General features: G+C 37.7%; 1 long non-coding RNA gene across 1 annotated transcript; it reads right to left on the reverse strand.

Moving 5' to 3' along the window:
- Positions 1–324: 324 nt before the first annotated feature.
- On the reverse strand, positions 325–3562 carry LOC136668943 (uncharacterized). The gene is made up of 6 exons (XR_010795549.1): positions 3410–3562; positions 2356–2597; positions 2242–2264; positions 1652–1704; positions 873–889; positions 325–719 (listed from the first exon to the last, which is right to left on the reverse strand). It is a non-coding gene; the product is annotated as an uncharacterized lncRNA (long non-coding RNA).
- Positions 3563–12014: the final 8452 nt, after the last annotated feature.

Raw genomic sequence — 12014 nt, forward strand, 5'->3', positions numbered from 1 at the left:
TCTGGCTGCATAATTTTTAGATCAGTGCATCATGTGATTAAAGCCATTGTTCATCACATCATGTGGAAATTTCATGATGAATGGACCAATAGAAAAGCTCCAGAATTACTTGGAATAAAATCTTTTTACGTTGAGTTTTAAGAAAGGTTTTACGTTCTACTATAAAGTTAATAAATTGGAGATGCAACAACAATATTTTTACCTCAATAATATGCTTTAGAGCACCACTGGTTGTTCAGTGAATAGAAGTTCAGTTATAATGATGAAAAAAATACAGGATTAAATATTAAATATCATCAAATTAGTTTTATTTCCCAGCCCTATGTCACCACATGTAATTATACAATTCATTATGAAACCATTAAACACTTTAAACATTAACAATCAAAGAGTTGAAGATCTATTTCACTACATTATTGAATCAGTATTGAATTTAAACCGCAGACATGTAGCAAAGTAAAATAACACACTTAGGTATATGCATAATACTAACTAAAGAAGAGCCAAGATATTTTATTCAGAAGGAAGGTTACCAGAAAACCTCTCCTAGACTACATTTGATTACACCAGGTTTACAGTAAAGCAAGCATTCACAACCTTACAAACATGATAAAAAAAACTGTCACAGCATCTCAGCGGTGATTGTGGGAATACACCGTTTTTTTTTCCCTTCCTCAGGTTTCAGACAACTTCCCATTTACTGCTGGCTCTGTTCATGCCTTCAAAGACATCAAATGACATTTAATCAACTGAATTTCAGTGAGTTTAAAGATATTTATTTGGAAATAACATTCAATTCAATTATTGATTGTAAAATTAAGAATTATATTATTGTTGTGAGTTGTTGTCAACAAAATCTGAAAAAAACTTACCTCCTTTTAGTTAAAGGCTGGAAAACAAAACAAAACAAAAAAAACTGGTCAAAAGTTTTATCTTTCTGTAACCTGTGTGTAAGAATCTTTGTTAATCCACTTTAAAAATAGTATCCAGTAGCATTTTAACTAAAGTTTACAGTGCTATAATATGTGTAAAATTAGACAGGATTAGATTAGATTAGGATTAGTACAATTACAATGGACCAGTGTAAGTTTAAGGGGTAAATGGAGTTGTATATGCAAAGTTCAGGGGCTGTTAGATACGATACTGAAATGTTTATCTCTACGGTTTGTTTCTCATGGTGTTGTCTCAGCTTCAGAGCATCAGTAAAGAAATACATGTTTTTATATCATGGCTTTGTCCAAGTAGTATTTATTATTGTTATTATGTATTAATCAGTTATAGTGTAATCAGTGTTATAATAAAAAATTAACAAAATGAAAAAACAGAACTGTAGCAACTTCATGAATTGAGGAATCTATAGCAAATTCTAATGCTCACAGACTGCAAATCATGTGATATCTATGTGAATGGATTAAGGGGAGCACAAATGTTAACACTTTAAAACAAAAGAAGAAGCTACGTTGTTGATATCTTTTCTCTGATGCAATGACACAATGTGAAAATTGTGACAGAATTGTCTGATTTATATCATCCAAGTGGGCTGAGCTGTGCCAAGAGGAGGTAAATATGATTACATTTGGGAAAACACTGAGTTTAATCCACCTATCAACACAACATGAAATAAGTAAAAACGGAATAAAAAGTAGAGGACCCTGTGAATAGTGGGTGCATTGACAGGTCTTCGGTGTTTTCCTCAGTGTTTTTCTTCATTGACAAGGGTCACATAGGGAGAGCATAATAGAAACAAAACAGAAAAACATATATTAAAAAGTAAGATCAAAAACCTTCTGCACAACACCCACAATACATTTATTCAAATGAATATTTAAAGCAATATAATACATACTGATCTTTATTGTTATTATCTCTCATTTTATCAAAAGTGTAAATGGTGGAAAGGCAAAGCAATATCTGTCTGCACCTGTGCAATTACTATGTGTAGGCTTTTTACATCATTACATTCATTCATTCATTGTCTGTAACCCCTATCCAGTTCAGGGCAGCGGTGGGTCCAGAGCCTACCCAGAATCACTGGGCACAAGGCAGGAACACACCCTCAATCATCTGTTACTGATTTATACCCCATGAGAATATCCCAAAAGACCACTGCATTAATATTATTGAGGATTGTTTTGGGGATTTTTTGTTTTTGTTTTGTTTTTTATGGAATGAGCTGATCATTGTGTTCATTCACATGTAAACAAATGTCCTGAATTATATCAATACAAAGACAGACCCTACCTCATGGAAGGCCATTCTTTTAACTGTGAATAAAGAAAAAATGTTTAAGTAGAAATTTACAACATGGTTAAATTAAAAATATTGTTGTCATACACTGTGTATATATTTCTTTACCTTCAAAATGCATAAAGCAAAGTGCACGCAGTTGAAGCTGACAAGATCATAAAAAAGGTCCTTATCCATGGCATCAGCTATGCTAGCATCAAGTGCTTGTCTTTCAAGTGGACATATGACTTCCACTTCCACTTCTTTCATATTTAAAAAACTTCTCAGAGGTATTTTTTGCACTTGTCCATTTCCACTGCTCAACAGCGATGAAGAGGAGCACACATTAGCCCCTCTGTTTTCTGCAGGAACTTTAACAAAATTTGGGAATTTAGAAAGATTCACATTAACATGAAAAATCAAAGGGGTAACAAATGTCAAGCCACTTACGGTAAAACTCGATTACTTCATTGTTTCCACAGTAAATTCCTGCATGCTAAAACATTTTATTATCTATTTTCCGCATCAAAAAATCCCCAGCTTTAAGATCATCCTTACTCTGGCACATAATCTTCTCAAACATGCTGAGAGGATTTCCGAGTGCTACAGTAATCATATTCATCCAATCGTCCATATTTCTCCCTATTTACAAATGCAATCAAAATTACTTCCCACAAACAACCCTAAGATCATCTCCCAGTGATACATTCAACTCATGAATCTCTGCAGAAACTAATGTCTAATATTAGGTTTTAAAATTTCATCCCTGGATTATTAAAAAAAATAATCCAAATGTAAAAAGCAACACAACTCACATATTTTATGTGCTGCCAATGATCCATGTTCTTCATACAATGCAAAGACTGTTTGAAACTGTTTATAATGATTCAAGATAGCATGTACATAAGAATAACATTCTGTAGTTGAATATGGGGTGGTCTTTAGTGAAAACACTTTTTAAAAACTTTGCTTCTAAGAAACTAGTGTCTTCACAGTTTTCACAGTCTCAGATCCATCACTAAAAATAATCACTATCTAAATATTTTCTGTTCTATCAGTTGCAAAAGCAGAAAAAAAATTGCAGACACTGAATGAAGATTATGAAGAAGTCAATATGTCAATCATTTTAGCTTTTATAGAGAAGTAAATTAAAATGTCACTTTAAGAAGAAAAAAGTGATTACCTTGGTTGACTCTACACTCAGAAGCGACACAAGCACAAGACAACGAGAGTTCTCCTTCTAAAGAAGACAATGCAGTACGCTATAAGACTTTCAGAGTGATTTAACTTCCTGTGTTTTGTTGGTTTTGTGTACACATTTTCCCCTCTGCATGGTGATTAAGCTGAAAGACACTGTCAGAAGAACAGTCACAGAACCTTTTCAGTAGCTTCACTTAGGAAACATGATTGTACCTTATTCTTATTGTAGATTTGAAAATTGTGTTGATTTCATACCCCTCCTTTGATCTCCAGGACTTTTATTGTGTTCTTTTATTCTCCACAGTTGTATAATGAGAGATTACAGAGATCCCCCTCTCCTTCTGGAGAAGAGAATGTAATGAACCTTTAGGGAACACAACTGGACTCTAACACCACTGCTGTATCTTTAAAGATACACTACACTGTTTGTAACTTTAGTGACGGTAATATAACACTCGATGTACTCTTTTGTCTGAGAGTACATCAGCTGCTTCAAAACTTGTGCAGTACATATTACTGCCATCCAAATTTATCATTACTTATAGTATTAAATCTCCTGTATGGCTTGGCCCCACAAAAATGACTACTCGCATGTCATAGAACCACTTATGTTAAGGAGTTTATTCATTCATTTATTGTCTGTAACTCTTATCCACTTCAGGGTCGCTGTGGGTCTGGAGCCAACCCAGAATCACTGGGTGGAAGATGAGAACACACCCTGGGGGGGCGCCAGTCCTTCACACGGCAACGCATACTCACACACATTCATTCACTCACTCACACCAAGGGACACACTTGAGTCGTTAATCCATGCAGACACGGGGAGAACACACCACAATCCTCACAGACAGTCACCCGGAGTGGGACTTGAATCCACAACCTCCAGGAACCTGGAGCTGTGGGACTGCAACACTACTGCTGTACCACTCTCACCCACACATTAACATAATATATAAAAATATAAGTGTTATGAACAAACAGACAAAAGTGTGAAATCCAACAAAACCCACAAAAGTGATTGTCTTTGTTTTTAATTTCATCATTCTGAGTTACCATATGTTTGTGCAGATAAACAGAATATCAAATTTAAGACATTAAAATTCTTTTTACATTTATTTCCCAGCCTTGTATCAGCACATGAAGTTGTACAAAGCATTAACTGTTTGCATTGAAGATTTATTTCACTCAGTTATTGAACCAGCATGGGCTTGGATTTGTAGCAATGAAAATAACAAGTATTAAGTAGAAGGATGATACTAACTAAGGCAAAAACCACTCAGTTATTTAGAAGGAAAATAACTAGAAATATATTCTCCCACAATACAATGGATTATACCTGGATTACATTGAAGCAAGCTTACACACCTATACAAACATGGTGGGAAATATGTGTTGATTGTGAGAATACTGTTTTCTTCTTTTCATTCCTCAGGTTTCAGACAATTCCCCATTTACTGTCTTTTCATCATATTCCTTCAATGAGACCAAGTTACGTTTAATCAACTGAATTTCAGTGAGTTTAAATACTTCTCTTTGGAGATATTCTTGTATTGTTGGGGTTAACACTGAGAAATTAAATTATCATTGTGTTTTAAAGTAAAATCCACTAAATCAAATTTCATTGTCCATAGTTAATCTGTTGTTCTGCATACACTGTTAGCCCCATTTCTCCCCACAACAGAACCAGTATGGAGCCAGTACTACTTGGGTGGAGGATCAGAAACACTAGTGCGGCTGGAGTATTTAAAAACTGTACCCAATGCACAGGACATTGTACAGTCATACACAATTCTCATTACCTGCAGTATTCAGCAGTGCTTGGACCCCTAACATTGCCGTATGACCATTATTCAGGTTCATTCATTCATTCATTATCTGTAACCGTTTATCCAATTCAGGGTCGCAGTGCGTCCAGAGCCTACCAGGAATCATTGGGCGCAAAGCGGGAATACACCCTGGAGGGGGCGCCAGTCCTTCACAGGGCAACACAGACACACACACACACATTCACAGACACTTTTGAGTCGCCAATCCACCTACAAACATGTGTTTTTGGACTGTGGAAGGAAACCGGAGCACCCGGAGGAAACCCACGCTGACACGGGGAGAACACACCAACTCCTCACAGACAGTCACCCGGAGCAGGAATCGAACGCACAACCTCCAGGCCCCTGGAGCTGTGTGACTGCGACACAACCTGCTGCTCCACCGTGCCGCCCATGATTCAGGTTAATTATCAGAAATGTGGAATGTTTAAAGACTTTAGACTTGAAGTCCCTCATTCAGTCTATAGCCAAGGAACTATAGATAATATAAAATAAATAACAGTTAGTAAATAAAACTGATCATCATCATCATCATTTACTTTTCCGCTTCTCCATTTCATGGTCACGGTTGCAGCAGGGCGAGCAAAGAAGCCCAGACGTCTCTGTCCCTTGCAACATCCATCAATTCCTCCTGGGGGATCCCAAGGCGTTCCCAGGACAGCCGAGAGATATAATCCCTCCCGCGTGTCCTGGGTCTACCCCGGGGCCTCCTTCCAGTTGGACCTGCCTGGTATACCTCCAGTGGGGTCCAGGAGGCATCCTGATCAAATGCCCAAACCACCTCAACTGACTTCTCTCAATGCGAAGGAGCAGCGACTCTACTCCGAGCTCCTCCCTAGTCACTGAGCTCCTCACCCGATCACGAAGAGTACGCCCAGTGACCCGTCGGAGAAAGCTCATTTCGGCCGCTTGTATCCGTGATCTTGTTCTTTTGGTCATTACGCAGAGCTCATGACCATAGGTGAGAGTGGGGACGTAGACTGACCTGTAAATTGAGAGCTTTGCTTTTTGGCTCAGCTCTCTCTTCACCATAACGGTGCAGTACAGTGACCGCATTACTGCAGACGCTGCACCTATCCTACGGTCAATCTCACCATCCCTCTTCCCATCACTCGTGAACAAGAACCCGAGATACTTGAACTCCTTCACTTGGGGCAGGTTCTCACCCCTTACCTGAAGGGAGCATGCCATCTCCGTTTCCGGGAGATAACCATGGCCTCAGACTTGGAGGTGCTGATCAGCTGCAAACTGCTCAAGTGAACACTGGAGGCCTCCGTGCGAAGAAGCCAGAAGAACAACATCGTCCGCAAAAAGCAGAGATGCCACCTCCTGAGCTCCTCGACGGAAGCCCTCCTGCCCCAGGCTACGCCGCGCCACCCTGTCCATGAATATCAGGAACAGGAGTGGAGATAAGGCACAGCCCTGACGGAGTCCAATGCCAACACTGAACAAGCTTGACTTACTACCAAGGATGCGAACACAACTCAAACTCTGAGAGTACAAGGACCGTATGGCTCGCCGGAGCAACCCTGGCACCCCATACTCCCGGAGCACCTTCCACAGAATCTCTCAGGGAACATGGTCATATGCCTTCTCCAAATCCACAAAGCATGTGTAGAGTGGAGTAGCAAATTCCCACGCCCCCTCAATCATCTGTGCAAAAGTAAAGAGTTGGTCCATAGTTCCACGGCCAGGACAAAATCCACATTGTTCCTCCAAAATCCTAGGTTCGACTATCGGACGGATTCTCCTTTCCAGCACCTTGGCATAGACTTTCCCCGGGAGGCTGAGAAGTGTAATGCCACGATAATTGGCACACTTCCTCCAGTCCCCTTTTTTGAAAATAGGAACCACCACCCCGGTTTGCCAATCCAAAGGCACCGTTCCCGAGGTCCATGCAATATTGTATAGGCGTGTCATCCAAGACAGCCCCACAGTATTGAGTGCCTTCAGTAACTCTGGGCGAATCTCATCCACTCCTGGAGCTTTGCCACTGCGAAGCTTTTTCACAACCTCAGTTACTTCAGCCAAGGAAATGGAATCTGACCCCCCAGACAGTTTTGGCCCTACCTCCTGCACAGGAGGCATATCTCTCGAGTTAAGGAGTTCCTCAAAGTGCTTTCCCGGGCAGGGTACACTGAATTTTAATGGGTGTACTCATAGGAATGCTTTTGGATCATGTTTGTCTGGTTCTTCACTCCAGACCTGTTCGCCATGGGAGACCCTACTGGGAGCTAACAGCTCCCGACGACATAGCCCTGGAGGTCATGAGACCACACAAGCCCTTCCACCACGACAAGGCCCTGATCTAGGAAGGATAAATAAAACTGATAAAAACACAAAACAAAATAGGCTCTTGAATCATTATTATGCACAAGTCAGTGGTGGACAGTCACAAAGTAAATGTAATTCACTGCTGTACTTGAGCACTTTTTTCATGTATCTGTACTTTATTGAAGTATTTCCATTTTCTGCGACTTTTTACTTTAACTCCGCTACATTTCAAAGTCCTTTCTTTTTACTCCACTACATTATGAAAATCTGACGTTCCTTTTGGTTTATGTGTGAATAAAACGGTAACATGTCTGAATAAATCTTCCTGCTCCGCACAGCTCTCCACACAATACACAGTGGCACTGTTGCTAAGAGACAAATGAACACAGTCGCCATGCTAAAACAAATGAAAATATTTCTCCTTAATTTTATTGTCAATACTTAGGTACATTTGAAGGTAATTACTTTAGTACTTTTACTCAAGTGGAGATCGACAAAGAGGACTTTTACTTTTTCTAGAGTAACTTTTGATCTTGAGTATCTGTACTTTTACTCAAGTACATGGTTTATCTACTTTGTCCACCACTGGCAACAGTCAGATCTGCCCGAGTAAATTAATTAAATTATTTTATTATGTGAATCCCCTTTCTAAAAGAATTAATTATAATTAAATTATAACAAATATTAGTTAGTTATTATTAATCATTACCATGATTTGTTTAATTTCTAGGTTGAATGCAATGTCAGTATAAAATACACAATATTGAGAATTACAGACAACAAGCAGTGATCGTTGTGGCAGGGATTTGGTCTTGTTTCTGGGGGCAGAGGGGAGATGATGATGGTGGGAAGGAGACCTGAAAGTGAGGATCTTCACACAAGCTCTGGCCAAGGTCAAAGGACAAAGGTCAGCTCATTTGGGTTGACCCAGTTGTTGTAAGAAGGGGCTGAATTGTCTGTACAACAACCACATTAACGTGTATTTAATAATTTAACTAATCTGTTTGGTTTATGTGGATTAGCAACCTTTTGGAAGACTTTTATTTTGGCTTGTTTTGCTGTATCCATCAACATCAAAACAAGAAGCCATTTTAGGTATTGTTTAGAGCACCATTTAATGACTTCAGATTGTCCAGCGAAGTTCATTTATGTTTATATTTGGATATTGATATTGCCTTACGATGCCATGATAACAGATGATATTGGGACAAATGAGACTGTTAACAGTTTGTATTGGGACAGAGGTTCATTTAGCACAAGCAAAACTGTTCTATTGTACAGCTATAAACTATAAATGAGGTTATGAACAGATCCAAAAAAGCACAACCCCTTTGATTTTTACTTGGCTTTTATTTTCATTTTTCTGAGATTTCATATGTACTGGCAGTTTAAAATTGGGATTTAACAAACATAGAACATAACACTTGAATATACTTCTTACTTTTATTTCCATGCCCTGTATCATGTGTAATTTTACAGTGCATTATGACACCATTAAGCAGGTCAAGCCTTAACAATTATAGCATGGTCTTGGGACCCTGGACTTGTAGCAAAGACAACACAAGAATTAAGTAGATATCTTTCAGTTTTACAGCACTGTGCAGAGGTCTTAGGCCCCTAAGATAATGATATATATTTAAACTAATGCCCTCTCAGTGAGTGTGGGGCTGGTGTAAAGTTATATATAATCACAGTAAACACAAACAAATAATAATATAAAACACATCAGAAATATAAGATAATGTTTCTCTATAAAGCAGTGGGTGAGAGTGAGTTTGAAGAACAGTGTTTTGTTCAGATTCTCCTTGATTTACATGAATTTGTTAAATCCACAGCACACATTATTTAAAATCATTATTTATTCGCCACTAAAACTAGGCACTGGATGATCACCTCAAATAATACAGACTCCACGAGGAGAGACTTGGACAAAGTTAAACACATTCACACACAGAGGATCACACTGGAGGAATGTGATTGGGTTTATTCTAATTTTGGGGGTTATTTGTTGTTTGTTTGTTTGTTTTTATGTGGAAATAGGTCACTGTTGCATCAGATGAAGGAAGTAGTTTGTGTACCCTCAATTCTACATATTTGTAAGAATCAACAGAATCAGTATCATGTAGGATATTACAGCTGTCCAATGATAAACATGTATTTCCATTTTTGCCCATTTTTAATTCACTGCATCATGTGATTAAAGCCGTTTCATGATGAATGGACCAATAGAAAAGCTCCAGAATTACTTGGAATAAAATCTTTTTACGTTGACTTTTAAGAAACGTTTTACGTTCTACTATAAAGTTAATAAATTGGAGATGCAACAACAATATTTTTACCTCAATAATATGCTTTAGAGCACCACTGGTTGTTCAGTTGTATTTATATTTGTATACTGATATTGCATCATGAGTATTTGAACTTTATCAGATGATCAAGTTGGACTCATTTTTCCTAGCACATTCAAAACCGTTCTTCTTTACAGCCCTGCCATAAAACATAAGTGTTGTTATGAACAGATCGACAAAACGGCACGACCTTGTGCTTCGGTTTCTGAGCTGATAAAAAAAATGCAGGATTAAATATTAAATATCATCAAATTTGTTTTATTTCCCAGCCCTATGTCACCACGTGTAATTATACAATTCATTATGAAACCATTAAACACTTTAAACCTTATTAACAATCAAAGAGTTGAAGATCTATTTCACTACATTATTGATACTTAGGTATATGCATAATACTAATAAAGAAGAGCCAAGATATTTTATTCAGAAAGAAGATTACCAGAAAACCTCTCCTAGACTACATTGGATTACACCTGGTTTACAGTAAAGCAAGCATTCACACCCTTACAAACATGATAAAAAAAACCTGTCACAGCATCTCAGCGGTGATTGTGGGAATACACCGTTCTTGTTTCCCTTCCTCAGGTTTCAGACAACTTCTCATTTACTGCTGGCTCTGTTCATGCCTTCAAAGACATCAAACGACATTTAATCAACTGAATTTCAGTGAGTTTAATGATATTTATTTGGAAATATCATTCAATTATTGATTGTAAAATTAAGAATTATATTATTGTTGTGTTTTAAAGCCAGAAATACAAAAGAAAAGTCAAATTTACTGAGTTGTTGTCAACAAAATCTGAAAAAAACTTACCTCCTTTTAGTTCAAGTCTGGAAAACAAAACAAAAAAACTGGTCAAAAGTTTTATCTTTCTGTAACCTGTGTGTAAGAATCTTTGTTAATCCACTTTTAAAATAGTATCCAGTAGCATTTTAATGAAAGTTTACAGTGGTATAATATGTGTAAAATTAGACAGGATTAGATTAGATTAGGATTAGTACAATTATGATGGACCAGTGTAAGTTTAAGGGGTAAATGGGGTTGTATATGCAAAGTTCAGGGGCTGTTAGATACGATACTGAAATGTTTATCTCTACGGTTTGTTTCTCATGGTGTTGTCTCAGCTTCAGACCAACAGTAAAGAAATACATGTATTTATATCATGGCTTTGTCCAAGTATTATTTATTATTGTTATTATGTAGTTATTATGTATTATTATTATTATTATTATTATTATTATTATAAACAATCAGTTTGTGTTATAATACAAAATTAACAAAATGCAAAAACAGAACTGTAGCAACTTCATGAATTGAGGAATCTATAGCAAATCCTAATGCTCACAGACTGCAAATCATGTGATATCTATGTGAATGTATTAAGGGGAGCACAAATGTTAACACTTTAAAACAAAAGAAGAAGCTACGTTGTTGATATCTTTTCTCTGATGCAATGACACAATGTGAAAATTGTGACAGAATTGGCTTATTTTTATCATCCAGGTGGGCTGAGCTGTGCCACGAGGAGGTAAATATGATTACATTTGGGAAAACACTGAGTTGAGCCCTCCTATCAACATAACATGAATTTCTTTTTTTTTTATGGGATGAGCTGATCATTGTCTTCATTCACATGTAAACAAATGTCCTGAGGTACAAACCGGATTCCAAAAAAGTTGGGACACTAAACAAATTGTGAATCAAAACCGAATGCAATGATGTGGAGATGGCAAATGTCAATATTGTATTCGTAATAGAACATAGATGACAGATCAAAAGTTTAATCTGAGTAAATGTAACATTGTAAAGGAAAAATATGTTGTTTCAAAATTCACAAAACAGTTGGGACAAGACCATTTTTTACCACTGTGTGGCATCCCCCCTTCTTCTTACAACACTCAACAGACGTCTGGGGACAGAGGAGACCGGTTTCTCAAGTTTAGAAATAGGAATGCTCTCCCATTCATGTCTAATACAGGCCTCTAACTGTTCAATCTTGGGCCTTCTTTATCGCACCTTCCTCTTTATGATGCACCAAATGTTCTCTATAGGTGAAAGATCTGGACTGCAGGCTGCCATTTCAGTCCCCGGATCCTTCTCCTACGTAGCCATGATGTTGTGATCGCTGCAGAATGTGGT

The sequence above is a fragment of the Hoplias malabaricus genome, chromosome 15 (assembly GCF_029633855.1).
Source record: "Hoplias malabaricus isolate fHopMal1 chromosome 15, fHopMal1.hap1, whole genome shotgun sequence".
NCBI lineage: Eukaryota > Metazoa > Chordata > Actinopteri > Characiformes > Erythrinidae > Hoplias > Hoplias malabaricus.